Raw genomic sequence first — 21,270 nt, 5'->3', positions numbered from 1 at the left:
GTGGTGTGTGGCTGGCCTGCTTGATAGGAGGATATGCGAGGCGTACTCCCTGCACGTCCGGAGCAGGTTCCACGGCAATCCGGTCTCAGGCTTCTGAGAACTGAGGTACAGTTATTGTCGGCCAAAGTGTGTGCCCCTGGGTATCTGGTCCTCGGAGCGGAGCCCCGACCCTCCGGAGGACAAAAGCTTGGGTGTGGAATGGCGGGTGCTGTGTATGGTAGATCTCCGTCACAAGTTGCGAGGCCCAAGAGTAAGTGAGAGGTGCTGCTAAAACACCGCTGTGGAGTCTCTGAGAGGTCACTTTTATGCAGGAGCACAAAGTTTAGTCAGCAAAAGTGAATTAAGTCCGTTTTAGGGGCAAATGTCACAGTATTTTGTGTACTTCTTAGCAGAGCTCCACAAACATGCGACTGTCCTGAATGGCGGTTAGCTCCGCCCCCCCCGGCCCCATGGTTTTAACATTGATGGTGACATCATTAACTTTTGGCAGCAAGAAAAATAACTTAGGTTACACATCGGTCCTTTCTTTATACTTGATAGGTTAAGATATTAGAACACAATATAAGCATTAGACATAGAAGGCATTTGTAAATATTTTTACTATATCTTTATACCAACAAGCACCCTTAGTAACTTGTATACATACACGTAATTATTTATAAAAAAAAATTTTTAAAAAGTGCAGTACTGTTTTTTTTTTTTTATTATTGATATAAATCTAGTTTCAATAAGACATGTATGTCCTGATTCTATACTTTTGTCTATGTCTGAAGATGCCTAGATAATGTTTATTTTTGATACTTTTTGTTTTGTTAAGTTTATCCAGAAAGGGATTGTAATTAATACTTGTTATGGCTGACACTTTAATACTAGTTATATTGCCATTCATTTTATATGTAAAATTCCCGTATCTGTTTTACTTACTGCTTTATTCATTATCAATATTAATATCTTTATTTTAGCTTATGTCTAAATCTTAACCTTTTTGGTTTCATACTGCCCTACGGGAAGTTTTATATAGGACAGCTAAGATCAAAATGTAACCAAGCAACAGCCCAATTGCTTCTATCTATGCAACAGTACAGGTTAGTGAATACAATTGGCAATGCTATGTTATTTTACTACACTCCTCTTTGGCCACTATTGAAAATATTTTTCCCTGTTTGTATTCAGCCAAAATCTTATGCTCATATGATAGTACTGATCTCTTAGTAAATCCTTAATGTCCATTTCATGTTCTATTGTTATCTAGTTTAAATACCGACAGCTGCCTTCAGCTCATGACCCTGAACACTGGCTATTTAAGCTGGTTGTTCCGGGTCATGAGTATGTCTATGAGTAAGGCTTACTGAGCCAAAACGCGTAAGACACGTTTGTCTGGGAGCTGTCATGCTCTGTTAACTATGGATTTTAAAGTTTCCGAATAAAGCTGATTTTTGAATAAAAGTGCCTTGAGTCCTGTCTGGTCTACTGCTTGCTCTTGATTGAGACTGACAAATCTACTTATTTATTTAAAATAGAGTATACGCGTTCTTTATTAAAATAAGTGTTAATTACTTTGAATATTGAGGTAACCAGTCCTCTTGACGTTCAGTCTAAAACGTTTAAATGCTGTTTTTTAAACCTCCTGTGGTTTCTCCAGGGGTTTTTCCTATTCCTGAGGCTATTTCTGATATGATTAATAAAGAATGGAATAAGCCAGGTACTCCTTTTATTCCTTCTTCAAGGTATAAAAAAAATTGTATCCTTCACCAGCAAAATCTATAGAGTTTTGGGGAAAAAAATCCCCAAAGTTGATGGGGCTATTTCTACTCTTGCTAAACGTACCACTATTCCTATGGAAGATAGTACTTCCTTTAAGGATCCTTTAGATAGGAAGCTTGAATCTTATCTAAGGAAGGCCTATTTATATTCAGGTCATCTTCTTAGACCTGAAATTTCTTTGGCTGATGTTGCGGCTGCATCAACTTTCTGGTTGGAGAATTTAGCGCAACAGGAATTGGATTCTGACTTATCTAGCATCATTTGCTTACTGCAATATGCTAATCATTTTATTTGTGATGCCATTTTTGATATTATCAAAATTGATGTTAGATCCATGTTTTTAGCTATATTAGCTAGAAGAGCTTTGTGGCTTAAATCTTGGAATGCCGATATGACATCTAAATCTAGATTACTATCTCTTTCTTTCCAAGGTAATAATTTATTTGGTTCTCAGTTGGATTCTATTATTTCAACTGTCACTGGGGGAAAGGGAGTTTTTCTGCCTCAGGATAAAAAAACCTAAGGGTAAATATAAGGCTTCTAACCGTTTTTGTTCCTTTCGTCAGAATAAGGAACAAAAACTCAATCCTCCCCCCCAAGGAGTCTGCTTCCAATTGGAAGCCTTCCTCAAATTGGAATAAATCCAAGCCATTTAGGAAACCAAAGTCAGCCCCTAAGTCCGCATGAAGGTGCGGCCCTCATTCCAGCTCAGCTGGTAGGGGGCAAATTAAGGGTTTTCAAGGATATTTGGATAAAATCTGTACAAATTCAATGGATTCAGAGCATTGTCTCTCAAGGGTAACGCATAGGATTCAGAGAAAGACCTCCTGTGAGAAGATTTTTTCTCTCACGTATCCCAGCAAATCCAGTAAAAGCTCAGGCTTTCCTGAACTGTGTTTCAGACCTGGAGTCTTCAGGGGTAATCATGCCAGTTCCTCTTCAGGAACAAGGTTTGGGGTTTTATTCAAATCTATTCATTGTTCCAAAAAATGAAAATTTATTCAGACCAGTTCTGGATCTGAAAATTTTGAATTATGTAAGAGTACCAACTTTCAAGATGGTGACTATAAGGACTAGTCTGCCTTTTGTTCAGCAAGGACATTATATGTCCACAATAGACTTGCAGGATGCATACCTTCATATTCCGATTCATCCAGAACATTAACAGTTCCTGAGATTCTCTTTTCTAAACAAGCATTACCAATTTGTTGCTCTTCCATTTGGCCTAGCAACAGCTCCAAGAATTTTCTCAAAGGTTCTGGGTGCCCTACTCTCTGTAATCAGAGAACAGGGTATTGCGTTGTTTCCTTATTTGGACGATATCTTGGTACTAGCTCAGTCTTTACGTACTGCAGAATCTAACACGAATCAACTAGTGTTTCTTCGGAAACATGGTTGGAGGATCAATTTACCAAAAAGTTTGATTCCTCAGACAAGGGTCACCTTTTTAGGCTTCCAGATAGAGACAGAGTCATGGACACTGAATATAACAGACAAGAGACGTTTAAAATTGGTTGCAGCCTGCCGGCACCTTCAGTCTCAGTCATTCCCTTCAGTGGCTATGTGCATGGAAGTTTTAGGTATCATGACTGCAGCATCGGACGCGATCCCCTTTGCTCGTTTTTACATGAGACCTCTACAGCTTTGTATGCTGAACCAATGGTGCAGGGATTATACAAAGATATCACAATTAATATCCTTAAATCCCAATGTACGACACACTCTGACATGGTGGATAGATCACCATCGTTTAGTTCAAGGGGCTTGTTTTGTTCGGCCAACCTGGACTGTGATCACAACAGATGAGTCTTTCAGGTTGGGGAGCTGTTTGGGGATCTGACAGCACAAGGGGTTTGGAAATCTCAAGAGGCGAGATTACCAATAAATATTTTATAACTCTGTGCAATTCTCAGAGCTCTTCAGTTTTGGCCTCTGTTAAAGAGAGAACCGTTCATTTGTTTTCAGACAGACAATATCACAACAGTGGCATATGTCAATCATCAGGGTGGGACTCACAGTCCCCAAGCTATGAAAGAAGTATCTCGGATACTTGCTTGGGCGGAATCCAGCTCCTGTCTAATCTCTGCGGTGCATATCCAAGGTGTAGACAATTGGGAGGCGGATTATCTCAGCCGCCAGACTTTACATCCAGGGGAGTGGTCTCTCCATCCAGATGTATTTTCTCAGATTGTTCAGATGTGGGGTCTTCCAGAAATAGATCTCATGGTCTCTCATTTAAACAAGAAACTTCCCAGATATCTGTCCAGGTCCAGGGATGTAAAGGTGGAAGCAGTGGATGCGCTGACACTTCCTTGGTATCATCCTGCTTACATTTTCCCGCCTCTAGTTCTCCTTCCAAGAGTGATCTCCAAAATCATCATGGAACAATCATTTGTGATGCTGGTGGCTCCAGCATGTCCAGTTGCCCGCCTTGGCCACTTCCGTTACGGCCAGACCTACTAACTCAAGGTCCGTTTTTCCATCAGGATCTTAAATCATTAAATTTGAAGGTATGGAAATTGAACGCTTAGTACTAAGTCATAGAGGTTTTTCTGATTCAGTGATTAATACTATGTTACAAGCTCGTCTGTCTCTAGAAAGAATTAGAGTTAGGAAGACTTACATTTCATGATGTTCTTCTCAAATTCTCCTGGCATTCTTTTAGAATTCCTAGAATTTTACAGTTTCTTCAGGATGGTTTGGATAAGGGTTTGTCTGCAAGTTCCTTGAAACGACAAATCTCCGCTCTTTCCGTTTTATTTCAAAGAAAGATTGCTATACTTCCTGATATTCACTGTTTTGTACAGGCTTTAGTTCGTATTAAGCCTGTTATTAAATCAATTTCTCCTCCTTGGAGTCTTAATTTGGTTCTGAAAGCTTTACAGGCTTCTCCATTTGAACCTATGCATTCTTTGGACATTAAACTACTTTCTTGGAAAGTGTTGTTCCTTTTGGCCATCTCTTCTGCTAGACTAGTTTCTGAGCCATCTGCTCTCTTGTGAGTCTCCTTTTCTGATTTTTCATCAGGATAAGGCAGTTTTGCGGACTTCTTTTCAATTTTTACCTAAGGTTGTGAATTCTAACAACATTAGTAGAGAAATTGTTGTCCCTTCCTTGTGTCCTAATCCTAAGAATTCTTTGGAGAGATCCTTACATTCTTTGGATGTGGTAAGAGCTTTGAAAATATTATGTAGAAGCTACTAAAGATTTCAGGAAGACTTCCAGTCTATTTGTTTTATTTTCTGGTCCTAGGAAAGGTCAGAAAGCTTCTGCTATTTCCTTGGCTTCTTGGTTGAAACTTTTGATTCATCAAGCTTATTTGGAGTCGGGTCAGGCCCCGCCTCAGAGAATTACAGCTCATTCTACTAGATCAGTCTACACTTTGTGGGCTTTTAAGAATGAAGCTTCAGTTGATCAGATTTGCAAAGCGGCAACTTGGTCCTCTTTGCATACATTTACTAAATTCTACCGTTTTGATGTATTTGCTTCTTCGGAAGCAGTTTTTGGTAGAAAAGTTCTTCAGGCAGCCGTTTCAGTTTGATTCTTCTGCTTTTGATTTAAGTTTTTTTCTTTCAATTATGAAAATAAACTTATTTTGGGTTGTGGATTAATTTTTTCAGCGGGAAAATGGCTGTTTTTATTTTATTCCCTCCCTCTCTAGTGACTCTTAAGTGGAGATCCACATCTTGGGTATTGCTATCCCATACGTCACTAGCTCATGGACTCTTGCCAATTACATGAAAGAAAACATAATTTATGTAAGAACTTACCTGATAAATTAATTTATTTCATATTGGCAAGAGTCCATGAGGCCCACCCTTTTTATGGTGGTTATGATTTTTTGTATAAAGCACAATTATCTACAAATTTCCTTTGTTGATGCTTTCTACTCCTTTCTTTATCACCCCACTGCTTGGCTATTCGTTAATCTGAATTGTGAGTGTGGCGAGGGGTGTATTTATAGGCATTTTGAGGTTTGGGAAACTTTGCCCCTCCTGGTAGGATTGTATATCCCATACGTCTCTAGCTCATGGACTCTTGCCAATATGAAAGAAATGAATTTATCAGGCAAGTTCTTACATAAAATTATGATTTTTTACTGTCTTGCACTTTTAAAGAAGCCATCTTACATCATTAGTCTGTATTGTACTTGGGAAACAAAAAAAAAAAAAAAAAAAAAAAAAAAAGTACTGATAATTAGTATCGAGAGTATTTGAAAAAACAAAACAAAAATTATGCTTACCTGATCATTTTCTTTTCTTCAGATGGAAAGAATCCACAGCTGCATTCATTACTTTTGGGAATTCATTCAGAACCTGGCCACCAGGAGGAGGCAAAGACACCCCAGCCAAAGGTTTAAATATCCCTTCCACTTCCCTCATTCCCCAGTCATTCTGCCGAGGAACAAGGAACAGTAGAAGAAACATCAGGGTGAAAAGGTGCCAGAAGAACAAAAAACAGACGCCCCACAGAAAAAAATATGGGTGGGGAGCTGTGGACTCTTTCCATCTGAAGAAAAGAACATTATGAGGTAAGCATAATTTATGTTTTTCTTCATAAATGGAAAGAGTCCACAACTGCATTCATTACTTTTGGGAAAATACCCAATCTAGAGAGGACACTGAATGCTAATATGAGAGGGTGCAAAAGGCGGCCCATTCTGAGGGCACCAAGCCTAAACCCCTACCCAGCAAAAAACCTGCTTAGTCTGAAGCAGAGAAAACTTTGACAAGAACACTGACCCAAAGGAGTTCTCAAGCCTTGCTAGAGACCGCAGAAACTAGACTCGACACACCCCCGGGAGACCCCATCTCCCAGCAGTCTGTCCCCCACAACACACCTCTTACGAGAGAGAGGGATAAATTACCATAAAACGCCCCAAAAGGAAGAGAGCACCAAGAACCCAGACAAGGATACCCAGGAGACCCCAAATAGGGTACAACAAGTTCCAAATAAAATAAGGAAAAAACTCCAGAACAAAGTCAAGCTCATAGACCAAAAACCAGTCCTGAGAAACAAGGGGAGGCAACGCCCATACCCCAAGAGTACAGAAACCACAAGATTAGGACCGGATCTGAAAACAGAGAAGAAAACTTCTATTACAGTGCAAACGCGCCTAAATAACAACTGAAGACTAAGTCCCCAAGTCGCAAGGAACTCAGAATATCAAGATATTTAGAAGCCAAAATACGTGTCGCAGACCCAGATAGAAAACACCTGCATCAGGCACACCCAATAGTCATACCAGGATGACTTGTAAACAAAAATACTTGCAAAGCAAGTAAAGAGCAGCTGAAGTAGATTTGATAAAAATACACTCCCCAGTAATGGGAATCAAACCAGAGTTGTCAAGACCTAAGCTGTTGCTCTAACTATTATACCAGATCAGAGCCCCAACCCCACCTTCTTCAAACTGCAAAACATCCACTGAGTGGACACCTCACAGGCTATTCTCAAGCCACCAAAGCAACTCGTGTGACCTGTACCAAGAGAAGCACAGAAACCTCAAAGAGGCTCATCGTACCTCAAGACCCGAGGACAAACCCCAGACCAGCCCAGCAACAGGCAAATCTGACAAGCAGGGGAACAAAAAGACCCCAATCTCCTGCCCAGAAAAAGGGCAGAGTGGGACGGACCTAGCCACCCCAATAGAGCTCGGGTGCCAACCCAAATATGGCCGTCAATTAGGAACTCCCAAGGGAACCTCAGAGATGAACGGAGAAATGCAGTAGATTGCCATAAGACCCAGCATGATACTAATGACAGTCTCAACACGAAGACTTCAATCTCCACAGATAGAAAACAGAATTTATGCTTACCTGATAAATTACTTTCTCCAACGGTGTGTCCGGTCCAGGGCGTCATCCATTACTTGTGGGAAATGTTCTCCCCCACAGGGAAAGGCAAGGAGAGCACACAGCAAGAGCTGTCCATATAGCTCCCCCTCTGGCTCCGCCCCCCAGTCATTCAACCGACGGTTAGGAGAAAAAGGAGAAACTATAGGGTGCCATGGTGACTGTAGTGTATATATAAAAAAAAAAAAAAAAAAAAAAAAAAAAAAAAAAACCAGGGCGGGCCGTGGACCGGACACACCGTTTGAGAAAGTAATTTATCAGGTAAGCATAAATTCTGTTTTCTCCAACATTGGTGTGTCCGGTCCACGGCGTCATCCATTACTTGTGGGAACCAATACCAAAGCTTTAGGACACGGATGAAGGGAGGGAGCAAATCAGGTTACCTAAACATAAGGCACCACGGCTTGCAAAACCTGTCTCCCAAAAACAGCCTCCGAAGAAGCAAAAATATCAAATTTGTAGAATTTGGCAAAAGTGTGCAGAGAAGACCAAGTCGCTGCCTTACATATCTGGTCAACAGAAGCCTCGTTCTTATAGGCCCATGTGGAAGCCACAGCCCTAGTAGAGTGAGCTGTGATACGGTCAGGAGGCTGCCGTCTGGCAGTCTCATAAGCCAAGCGGATAATGCTTTTCAGCCAGAAAGAGAGGTAGCAGTAGCTTTTTGACCTCTCCTCTTACCAGAGTAAACGACAAACAAGGATGAGGTTTGTCTAAAATCTTTTGTTGCTTCTAAATAGAACTTTAAAGCACGAACAACATCTAAATTGTGTAATAAACGTTCCTTCTTTGAAACTGGATTCGGACACACCTGGTTGATGTTCTTGTTGGAACTTTTGGAAGAAAACCAGGCTTAGTACGCAAAACAACCTTATCTGAATGGAACACCAGATAGGGTGGATCACACTGCAAAGCAGATAATTCAGAAACTCTTCTAGCAGAAGAAATAGCAACCAAAACCAGAACTTTCCAAGATAGTAACTTAATATCTATGGAATGTAAAGGTTCAAATGGAACCCCTTGAAGAACTGAAAGAACTAAATTTAGACTCCAAGGAGGAGTCATGGGTCTGTAAACAGGCTTGATTCTAACCAAAGCCTGAACAAAAGCTTGTACATCTGGCAAAGCTGCCAGTCGTTTGTGCAACAAGACGGATAATGCAGAAATCTGTCCTTTTAGAGAACTAGCTGACAATCCTTTATCCAAACCTTCTTGGAGAAAGGAGAGAATCTTTGGAATTTTAATCTTACTCCAGGAGAATCCTTTGGATTCACACCAACAGATATATTTTTTTTTCCATATTTTATGGTAAATCTTTCTAGTCACAGGTTTTCTGGCTTGGACCAGAGTATCAATCACAGAATTTGAAAACCCACGCTTGGATAAAATCAAGCGTTCAATTTCCAAGCAGTCAGCTGCAGAGAAACTAGATTGGGATGCTCGAATGGACCTTGTACTAGAAGGTCCTGTCTCAAAGGTAGCTTCCATGGTGGAGCCGATGACATATTCACCAGGTCTGCATACCAAGTCCTGCATGGCCACGCAGGAGCTATCAGAATCACAGAGGCCTTCTCCTGTTTGATCCTGGCTATGAGCCTGGGGAGGAGAGGAAACGGTGGAAACACATATGCTAGGTTGAACAACCAAGGCGCCACTAATGCATCCACTAGAGTTGCCTTGGGATCCCTGGATCTGGACCCGTAGCAAGTAATCTTGAAGTTCTGACGGGACGCCATTAGATCCATGTCCGGAATGTCCCATAATTGGGTTAACTGAGCAAAGACCTCCGGATGAAGTTCCCACTCCCCCAGATGGAAAGTCTGACGACTCAAATAGTCCGCCTCCCAGTTGTCTACTCCTGGGATGTGAATAGCAGATAGATGGCAGGAGTGATTCTCTGCCCATTGGATTATCTTGGTTACTTCCTTCATCGCTAGGGAACTCTTTGTTCCCCCCTGATGATTGATGTACGCAACAGTCGTTATGTTGTCCGACTGAAATCTTATGAACCTGGCTTCCGCTAGCTGAGGCCAAGCCAGGAGCGCATTGAATATAGCTCTTAGTTCCAAAATGTTTATCGGGAGAAGCGACTCTTCCCGCGACCATAGGCCCTGAGCTTTCAGAGAGTCCCAGACCGCGCCGCGCCCCACCCCAAGAGGCTGGCGTCGGTCGCGACGATGACCCACTCCGGTCTGCGGAAACTCATTCCCTGAGACAGGTGATCCTGGGTCAACCACCAGAGAAGTGAGTCCCTGGTTACCTGGTCTACTTGAATTTGGGGAGACAAGTCTGTATAGTCCCCATTCCACTGATTGAGCATGCACAGCTGTAATGGTCTTAGATGAATTCGAGCAAAAGGAACCACATCCATTGCTGCGACCATTAGTCCTATTACTTCCATGCATTGAGCTATGGAGGGTTGAGGAATAGAGTGAAGAACTTGACAAGCTTTTAGAAGCTTTGTCTTTCTGACGTCTGTGAGAAAGAGCTTTATTTCCACAGAATCTATTATTGTTCCCAGAAAAGAAACCCTTGTGGACGGTGACAGTGAACTTTTTTCTATGTTCACTTTCCACCCGTGAGATCTGAGAAAAGCCAACACAATGTCTGTATGAGCCCTCGCTTTGGAAAGATACGACGCTTGGATTAGGATGTCTTCTAGATAAGGTGCTACAGCGATGCCCCTCGGTCTTAGGACCGCTAGAAGGGACCCTAGCACCTTTGTGAAGATTCTGGGAGCGGTGGCTAAACCGAATGGAAGAGCCACAAACTGGTAATGTTTGTCCAGAAAGGCGAACCTCAGGAACTGATGATGAGATTTGTGGATTGGGATATGCAGATACGCATCCTTCAGATCCACGGTAGTCAAAAATTGACCCTGCTGGATTGTTGGTAAGATTGTCCGAATGGTTTCCATCTTGAAGGATGGAACTCTGAGGAACTTGTTTAATATCTTTAAATCCAGAATTGGCCTGAAAGTTCCCTCTTTTTTGGGAACCACAAACAAGTTTGAGTAAAACCCTAGACCTTGTTCCCCGGAGGGGACTGGGTTTATCACTCCCATCTTTCATAGGTCTCCTACACAATGTAAGAATGCCTGTTTCTTTATCTGGTCTGAAGATAAGCGAGACAGGTGGAACCTTCCCTTTGGAGGAAGTCCCTTGAATTCTAACAGGTATCCCTTGGAAACTATCTCTAGTGCCCAGGGATCCAGAACATCTCTTGCCCAAGCCTGAGCGAAGAGAGATAGTCTGCCCCCTACCAGATCCGGTCCCAGATCGGAGGCTACCCCTTCATGCTGTCTTGGTAGCAGCAGCAGGTTTCTTGGTTTGTTTACCCTTGTTCCAGCCTTGCGTGGGCTTCCAGCCCTTCCCTCACAGCCAATTCCGATTGATGTGAGGGTAAAATAGATAAGGCATCGTCAGCGTCTGATTGTTCATCCTTTTTATCTGTATTTAAAACTGAACAATCACGCTTTCTCTGAAAAACTGGCAGTTTGGATAAAAGATTTGCTATAGAATTATCCACTACTGCTGATAATTGTTGCATAGAAATAAGCACTGGCGCGCTAGGTGTCGCCTGCGCGGGCAAAGCTGGTGTAGACACAGGAGAGGATGTAGAGCTATCCCCACTACCTTCATTAGATAAATCATCTTGGGCAACATTATGAAAAATAACAGCTGTCCTGATTTTGTTTGGACGCTATGGCGCAATTATCACAAACACTCGAAGGGGGAAACCACATTTGTCTCTATACACACAGAACATAGGTTATCTGATGGAACAGACATGTTAAACAGATTTAGGCAGGCAAACAATGCAATAAAAACGATTTTAAACAAAAACGTTTGTCTCTTTAAATAATAAAATGACACATTTATTTCTGAATGTTCAAAAAACTATGAAGGCAATATCCGATTTTTCTGAAATTTGGACCCCAGTGTCTTAATGCTTAGAAAGTATTGCACAGCAAATATGGAGACTCTAGCTCTTAAAACAAGCAAACCGGAGCTAATTGTTGGATTTAACCGTTTTTACACACCACAATCCCAGCTACAGCCTTGCTGCAGCTTTTTAGCTTCCTTAGGGGTCACCATTCACAGAAAAAAGCCTTTTGGAGTCACTTTCTGAACCACAGGACCCTCTCACATGAATCTGCATGCACTGCCTTGAAATTCAACTGCACAGCTGAAGTGCCAAAATGAGGCTTCCTCCCTCAGCACACTAGAGTGAAGGGGCCTTCCTGACTAGATTTAGGTGTCTAAAACAAGCCAGATCAATAAAAAAACGTTCCCAAGTGTATGTGAGCTTATAAAATATTTCAAATGGTATAATATTGTAATAAAAACCAATCGATTTAGCCCCTAACAGTGTCTACCAGCATAAAAAACAAAAAGGGGAAGCCTTTTATCTTTTTTGCTGAGGTGAAAGAAAAATGGCTTACCGTTTCCCCTGAGGGGAAAAATGACTGTCATCTAGCATTAGCCTGTGTTGTTAGAAGGAGACTAGTCATACCTGAAGCAGATGAGTCTGCAAACTGTTACCCCCAACTGAAGTTCTCTTGTTTCAACAGTCCTGCGTGGTAACAGTAATGGATTTTAGTTACTTGTGCTAAAATCATAGCCCTCTTAAACAGAAATCTTCATCACTTTTCTGTTAGAGTAAATAGTACAAGCCAGCACTATTTTAAAATAAACTCTTGATAGAAGAATAAAAAACTAAAACACCACAAATTCCTCGCCATCCCCGTGGTAGATGCTACTTGTTCAGAGCGGCAAGGAGAATGACTGGGGGGCGGAGCCAGAGGGGGAGCTATATGGACAGCTCTTGCTGTGTGCTCTCCTTGCCTTTCCCTGTGGGGGAGAACATTTCCCACAAGTAATGGATGACGCCGTGGACCGGACACACCAATGTTGGAGAAAAGAACAACCCACTATAGGGTAAAATACCCGTTCCAATCACCTGCCCACAAGAAAGGACTGTCAACCTTCCGAAAGAGGATTCCACCTCCTAAAAGGAGAACAAAAACTACCCCCCATAGGGAGAGCATAGAGAACAGCGCACATGCCCCAAACAGGAAGCCGTAGCCTGATAAAAACAAAAGCTGAATGAAAATCATCCAGACACCAAAACACAGAACTCCCAATTTAGGAGAGCACCCATCATTGAAAGGACAGACCAAAAAAAGCGTATCCAAAAATGCACAGAACCTGGCCAGGCTACAAGCAGCCCAAATGACTAGACCATAGGTCATGGCCAATGTTCCCTGGAAAAACTGGAACGCACAGAACCAGCCACAGTATCATAAGGTTCCGGAAAGATCCAAGACAAAAACTTATAGGCCCGAGCCCAGAAATGTGGACTACTCCGGCCCCTGAAGCCTCAAGGACATTTGATCCCTCAGAGAGTTAAACAGGCCATCCCATGCCTGAGGAACCCCGGATAACAGAACAATATCTGAAGCAACTTTCTGGAAGCCAAAATTATGGATATGCGACTGTGCCGAAACCCGCGGTGGGAACAAGCTACCTTCCCGAGAAGGATAAGCAAAGTCTGGGTTACCTGCATGCATAGTAAGATGGAAGGAAGGAAATTTGCCACTCGAAGCACAGAAGCCCCATAGGCGGATGGCTAAGCGGCCCCTTGATTCTCCGATCCCGAGGAATTGAGCACTGTAATACAGCAATCAGAACATAACTGATATGCTTGTATCATACGGTGCAATACGCATTCTGCGCAAGGAGTAGAACCTGAAACAAAGATGTCCGTCTCCACAATATCAGACTAAAAAGTCTAAACGGCACCTGACACCCACAATGGCTGGGGCCCTTAACGCCTTCTATGAACCAGACACCAGCAGAGCAGAATTATTCCATCGCCACACGGTCAAGAACGCGGAAATGGAGCACAAAAACGTGACCACGCCTGGTCGCCAGGTGGACCGTATAGTCCAAAAAAAGCGCGCCCGACCGTAAGGTCACGTCACTTTCCAAAGCCGTTATGTTCCAAAGCCATGAGCTGAAATAACACTACACATAAGCAGGTTGAATCATATAACAAACATGATTAATCCCCCCCTGTTCAATAATCCCCCTCAGGAGATATTAACTCTTGATTCCAAGATACAAAAGGCGCCTCACTGAGACCCTGTGTTATAAGTTAGTCTTTCGAAGTGATAGCCCCTTGGGAAAACATCTGTAATAGAGTACATTTCATGAAGAAAGTAAAATGTAACTATATTACCGGAATCTACGTCGTGGAACAGGAGCACGGACCTTCAAGTGTGACAGATAGTAGCATCGCTTCCGCCATGGACTTCAGAGAAGAAAGCAGGCAGCGAAACTTGTCAAACGCTGATTGCTTATGGAGCTGTTAATATGAGTCGGGATGATTTCACAGAAAGACTCTCCCTGCATCTCCGAACTCTAACTTTCATCCATGCTTTCACTGAAAGGCTGACAGTACTACTTAAAACTCCAGTCCCATGCCGAAGAGCACTACCCTCCATAAGAGACTAATTTAAAACTTCTGACACTTCTCTGCCAACCTCCTGGGACGAAAGGCAAAGAATGACTGGGGGGGGGATGAGGGAAGTGGGAGGGATATTTAAGCCTTTGGCTGGGGTGTCTTTTCCTCCTCCTGGTGGCCAGGTTCTGAATTCCAAAAAGTAATGAATGTAGCTGTGTACTCTTTCTATTTATGAAGAAACAAATATAAAATTGGTATCGGTGCAACCCTACATGAAAGCCAATTTTTTATTTTTTTATTTAAATTATTTAGCGAGAGCATGTAGTTGTAAACAGCTTTCCAATTATCTTGTATTATGTTATTTGTTTCGTTCTCATGATATCCTTTGTTGAAAATTATACTTAGGCAGTCTTAGCAGCTGCCCATTAATGCCTCATGTTATTGCCTCACCTATGTGCATTATTTTTCCTTCAACAAAATGATACCAAGAGAATAAGGCAAATTAGAAAGTTGTAGTCTATATGTGAATTGTAAAGAAGAAAAAAAAATTTTTTACTGTTTTGAAGGGACAAAATTTTTTTTTAAGTGGAACAAAAGCAGCCTTTGTAGACAATAACTACCATAGAGCATTTCTGTAGCTCTGAATAAGATTTCTACTTTTCAGCTAGGATTTTGGCCCAGTCGTTTTCAGCAAACTGCTTCAATTATCTGAGGTTTTATGGGCACCTCCCCAACCGTGAGTTTCAGCTCTTTCCACAGATGTTCGATGGGATTCAGATCTGAACTTACAGAAGGCCACTTCGGACTAGTCTAAGGTTTTCTTCTCATACATTCTCGGGTGCTTTTTGGAGGTATGTTTCAGATCATTATCCTTCTGGAAGACATGACCTGCGACACAGCTTTCTGACACTGAGCAGTATGTTTTTCTCTAGAATGCCTCAATAGTCTTTACTTCATCATGCCCTGCACATTATTCTAAGCAACCCCAAAACATCAATGTGCCCTATCCATGTTTCATGGTAGTGATGGTGTTTTTTGCTATAGAAGCTGTAAACATGGAGTTGGAGCTTTAATTTGCCAAAAAGCTCTACTTTTGGTTTTGTCTATCTAAGGGACATTCTCCCAGTTATTTGCGTGTTCCTCTCTTAAAATGCATGGGTACAAAAACCATAAAAAGCAAGGCTTTGGCCATGTCTGAAGCTGAAAAATTTAAGTTGTTTAATCAATTATCAGTCCCGAATAGATTAGAAAAAGAAAGATGAGGTATTTTAAAAAATAACATAATTTATGCTTACCTGATAAATTCCTTTCTTCTGTAGTGTGATCAGTCCACGGGTCATCATTACTTCTGGGATATTACTCCTCCCCAACAGGAAGTGCAAGAGGATTCACCCAGCAGAGCTGCATATAGCTCCTCCCCTCTACGTCACTCCCAGTCATTCGACCAAGGACCAACGAGAAAGGAAAAGCCAAGGGTGAAGTGGTGACTGGAGTATAAATTAAAAAATATTTACCTGCCTTAAAAACAGGGCGGGCCGTGGACTGATCACACTACAGAAGAAAGGAATTTATCAGGTAAGCATAAATTATGTTTTATTCTGTTAAGTGTGATCAGTCCACGGGTCATCATTACTTCTGGGATACCAATACCAAAGCAAAAGTACACGGATGACGGGAGGGATAGGCAGGCTCTTTATACAGAAGGAACCACTGCCTGAAGAACCTTTCTCCCAAAAATAGCCTCCGATGAAGCAAAAGTGTCAAATTTGTAAAATTTGGAAAAAGTATGAAGCGAAGACCAAGTTGCAGCCTTGCAAATCTGTTCAACAGAGGCCTCATTCTTGAAGGCCCAAGTGGAAGCCACAGCTCTAGTAGAATGAGCTGTAATTCTTTCAGGAGGCTGCTGTCCAGCAGTCTCATAAGCTAAACGAATTATGCTACGAAGCCAAAGAGAGGTAGCGGAAGCTTTTTGACCTCTCCTCTGCCCAGAGTAAATGACAAACAGAGAAGACGTTTGTCGAAATTCCTTAGTTGTCTGTAAGTAAAATTTTAGAGCACGGACTACATCCAGGTTGTGCAGTAGACGTTCCTTCTTTGAAGAAGGATTTGGGCATAAAGAAGGAACAACAATCTCTTGATTGATATTCCTGTTAGTAACTACCTTAGGTAAGAACCCAGGTTTAGTACGCAGGACTACCTTATCCGAATGAAAAATCAAATAAGGAGAATCACAATGTAAGGCTGATAATTCAGAGACTCTTCGAGCCGAGGAAATAGCCATTAAAAATAGAACTTTCCAAGATAACAACTTTATATCAATGGAATGAAGGGGTTCAAACGGAACGCCCTGGAAAACATTAAGAACAAGGTTTAAACTCCATGGTGGAGCAACAGTTTTAAACACAGGCTTAATTCTGGCCAAAGCCTGACAAAAAGCCTGGACGTCAGGAACTTCTGACAGACGTTTGTGTAACAGAATGGACAGAGCTGAGATCTGTCCCTTTAATGAACTAGCAGATAAACCCTTTTCTAAACCTTCTTGTAGAAAAGACAATATCCTAGGAATCCTAACCTTACTCCAAGAGTAACCTTTGGATTCACACCAATATAGGTATTTACGCCATATCTTATGGTAAATCTTTCTGGTAACAGGTTTCCTAGCCTGTATTAAGGTATCAATAACTGACTCAGAAAATCCACGTCTTGATAAAATCAAGCGTTCAATTTCCAAGCAGTCAGCTTCAGAGAAGTTAGATTTTGATGTTTGAAGGGACCCTGTATCAGAAGGTCCTGTTTCAGAGGTAGAGACCAAGGTGGACAGGATGACATGTCCACCAGGTCTGCATACCAAGTCCTGCATGGCCACGCAGGTGCTATTAGAATCACTGATGCTCTCTCTTGTTTGATTCTGGCAATCAATCGAGGAAGCAACGGGAAGGGTGGAAACACGTAAGCCATCCTGAAGTCCCAAGGTGCTGTCAGAGCATCTATCAGGACTGCTCCTGGATCTGGACCCGTAACGAGGAAGCTTGGCGTTCTGTCGAGACGCCATGAGATCTATCTCTGGTTTGCCCCAACGTCGAAGTATTTGGGCAAAGACCTCCGGATGAAGTTCCTACTCCCCCGGATGAAAAGTCTGACGACTTAAGAAATCCGCCTCCCAGTTCTCCACTCCCGGGATGTGGATTGCTGACAGGTGGCAAGAGTGAGACTCTGCCCAGCAAATTATCTTTGATACTTCCATCATAGCTAGGGAGCTTCTTGTCCCTCCCTGATGGTTGATGTAAGCTACAGTCGTGATGTTGTCCGACTGAAACCTGATGAACCCCCGAGTTGTCAACTGGGGCCAAGCCAGGAGGGCATTGAGAACTGCTCTCAATTCCAGAATGTTTATTGGCAGGAGACTCTCCTCCTGACTCCATTGTCCCTGAGCCTTCAGAGAATTCCAGACGGCACCCCAACCTAGAAGGCTGGCGTCTGTTGTTACAATTGTCCAGTCTGGTCTGCTGAATGGCATCCCCCTGGACAGATGTGGCCGAGAAAGCCACCATAGAAGAGAATTTCTGGTCTCTTGATCCAGATTCAGAGAAGGGGATAAGTCTGAGTAATCCCCATTCCACTGACTTAGCATGCACAGTTGCAGTGGTCTGAGGTGTAAGCGTGCAAAGGGTACTATGTCCATTGCCGCTACCATTAAGCCGATTACCTCCATGCATTGAGCCACTGACGGGTGTTGAATGGAATGAAGGGTGCGGCAAGCACTTTGAAGTCTTGTTAGCCTGTCCTCTGTCAGGTAAATCTTCATTTCTACAGAATCTATAAGAGTCCCCAGGAAGGGAACTCTTGTGAGTGGAACGAGTGAACTTTTCTTTTCGTTCACCTTCCATCCATGTGACCTTAGAAATGCCAGCACTAACTCTGTATGAGACTTGGCAGTTTGAAAGCTTGAAGCTTGTATCAGAATGTCGTCTAGGTATGGAGCTACCGAGATTCCCCGCGGTCTTAGTACCGCCAGAAGAGCACCCAGAACCTTTGTGAAGATTCTTGGAGCTGTAGCCAATCCGAATGGAAGAGCCACAAACTGGTAATGCCTGTCTAGGAAGGCAAACCTTAGGTACCGATAATGATCTTTGTGAATCGGTATGTGAAGGTAAGCATCTTTTAAATCTACAGTGGTCATGTATTGACCCTCTTGGATCATAGGTAAAATTGTCCGAATAGTCTCCATCTTGAACGATGGAACTCTTAGGAATTTGTTTAGGATCTTTAAGTCCAGGATTGGTCTGAAAGTTCCCTCTTTTTTGGGAACCACAAACAGATTTGAGTAAAACCCCTGTCCCTGTTCCGATCGTGGAACTGGATGGATTACTCCCATTAACAAGAGCTCTTGTACGCAGCGTAGAAACGCCTCTTTCTTTGTCTGGATTGTTGACAATCTTGACAGATGAAATCTCTCTTGGAGGAGAGTATTTGAAGTCCAGAAGGTATCCCTGAGATATTATCTCTAGCGCCCAGGGATCCTGAACATCTCTTGCCCAAGCCTGGGCGAAGAGAGAAAGTCTGCCCCCCACTAGATCCGATCCCGGATCGGGGGCCCTCAATTCATGCTGTTTTAGGGGCAGCAGCAGGTTTCCTAGTCTGCTTGCCCTTGTTCCAGGACTGGTTAGGTTTCCAGCCTTGTCTGTAGCGAGCAACAGCTCCTTCCTGTTTTGGTGCAGAGGAAGTTGATGCTGCTCCTGCTTTGAAATTACGAAAGGAACGAAAATTAGACTGTCTAGTCTTGGCTTTGTCCTGAGGCAGGACATGGCCTTTACCTCCTGTAATGTCAGCGATAATCTCTTTCAACCCGGGCCCGAATAAGGTCTGCCCTTTGAAAGGTATATTAAGCAATTTAGACTTAGAAGTAACATCAGCTGACCAGGATTTTAGCCACAGCGCCCTGCGTGCCTGAATGGCGAATCCTGAATTCTTCGCCGTAAGTTTAGTAAGATGTACTACGGCCTCCGAAATGAATGAATTAGCTAGTTTAAGGACTCTAAGCCTGTCCGTAATGTCGTCCAGAGTAGCTGAACCAATGTTCTCTTCCAGAGACTCAATCCAGAATGCCGCTGCAGCCGTGATCGGCGCAATGCATGCAAGGGGTTGCAATATAAAACCTTGTTGAACAAACATTTTCTTAAGGTAACCCTCTAACTTTTTATCCATTGGATCTGAAAAAGCACAGCTATCCTCCACCGGGATAGTGGTACGCTTAGCTAAGGTAGAAACTGCTCCCTCCACCTTAGGGACCGTTTGCCATAAGTCCCTTGTGGTGGCGTCTATTGGAAACATTTTTCTAAATATCGGAGGGGGTGAGAACGGCACACCGGGTCTATCCCACTCCTTAGTAACAATTTCAGTAAGTCTCTTAGGTATAGGAAAAACCTCAGTACTCGTCGGTACCGCAAAATATTTATCCAACCTACACATTTTCTCTGGTATTGCAACTGTGTTACAATCATTCAGAGCCGCTAACACCTCCCCTAGTAATACACGGAGGTTTTCCAGTTTAAATTTAAAATTTGAAATATCTGAATCCAGTCTGTTTGGATCAGAACCGTCACCCACAGAATGAAGTTCTCCGTCCTCATGTTCTGCCACCTGTGACGCAGTGTCTGACATGGCCCTAATATTATCAGCGCACTCTGTTCTCACCCCAGAGTGATCACGCTTACCTCTTAGTTCTGGTAATTTAGCCAAAACCTCAGTCATAACAGTAGCCATATCCTGTAATGTGATTTGTAATGGCCGCCCAGATGTACTCGGCGCTACAATATCACGCACCTCCCTCTGAGCGGGAGATGTAGGTACTGACACGTGAGGCGAGTTAGTCGGCATAACTCTCCCCTCGTTGTTTGGTGAAATTTGTTCAATTTGTACAAATTGACTTTTATTTAAAGTAGCATCAATACAGTTAGTACATAAATTTCTATTGGGCTCCACTTTGGCATTGCAACAAATGACACAGGTATCATCCTCTGAATCAGACATGTTTAACACACTAGCAAATAAACTTGCAACTTGGAAATACAATTCAATTAGAATAATATTAAAACGTACTGTGCCTTTAAGAAGCACAGAAGATCTATGACAGTTGAAAATTAATAAATTGAAACAGTTATAGCCTCAATCCTTGTAAACAACACAACTTTAGCAAAGGTTTAATCCCATTAGCAAGGATAACAAATTCTGAAAGCAGGAAACAAATTACAGAATAAACGTTTTTTATCTCAGTCAAACTATAATTCTCACAGCTCTGCTGAGAGAAATTACCTCCCTCAAAATAAGTTTTGAAGACCCCTGAGCTCTGTAGAGATGAACCGGATCATGCAGGGAATACAATGAGTTGCTGACTGAAATATTTGATGCATAGTAAAAGCGCCAAAAAACGGCCCCTCCCCCTCACACACAGCAGTGAGGGAGAACAGAAACTGTCAGAAAAACAGATTAAGCAACTGCCAAGTGGAAAAATAGTGCCCAAACATTTATTCACACAGTACCTCAGCAAATGAAAACGATTTTACATTCCAGCAAAAACGTTAAACATAATCTCTAGTTATTAAACAGCTTTATGTATTTCTTACAGTGTAATTCTAGTGAAGTACCATTCCCCAGAATACTGAAGTGTAAAGTATACATACATGACATTATATCGGTATGGCAGGATTTTCTCATCAATTCCATTGTCAGAAAATAAAAACTGCTACATACCTCTATGCAGATTCATCTGCCCGCTGTCCCCTGATCTGAAGTTTACCTCACTCCTCAGATGGCCGAGAACAGCAATATGATCTTAACTACTCCGGCTAAAATCATAGCAAAACTCTGGTAGATTCTTCTTCAAACTCTGCCAGAGAGGTAATAACACACTCCGGTGCTATTTTAAAATAACAAACTTTTGATTGAAGATATAAAACTAAGTATAATCACCATAGTCCTCTCACACATCCTATCTAGTCGTTGGGTGCAAGAGAATGACTGGAAGTGACGTAGAGGGGAGGAGCTATATGCAGCTCTGCTGGGTGAATCCTCTTGCACTTCCTGTTGGGGAGGAGTAATATCCCAGAAGTAATGATGACCCGTGGACTGATCACACTTAACAGAAGAAAAATAAATATTAAAATCAGTTTTTTTTAAATGTCTCGAC

General features: G+C 42.4%; 1 protein-coding gene across 1 annotated transcript in view; it reads right to left on the bottom strand.

Moving 5' to 3' along the window:
* SUCLG1 (succinate-CoA ligase GDP/ADP-forming subunit alpha) overlaps nt 1-21,270 on the bottom strand; it is a 140,243-nt gene that overhangs the window by 84,018 nt on the left and 34,955 nt on the right. The window lies entirely within an intron of this gene.

This window comes from Bombina bombina, chromosome 2 (assembly GCF_027579735.1).
Source record: "Bombina bombina isolate aBomBom1 chromosome 2, aBomBom1.pri, whole genome shotgun sequence".
Lineage (NCBI taxonomy): Eukaryota > Metazoa > Chordata > Amphibia > Anura > Bombinatoridae > Bombina > Bombina bombina.
This window is presented reverse-complemented; position numbering and strand designations above follow the sequence as displayed.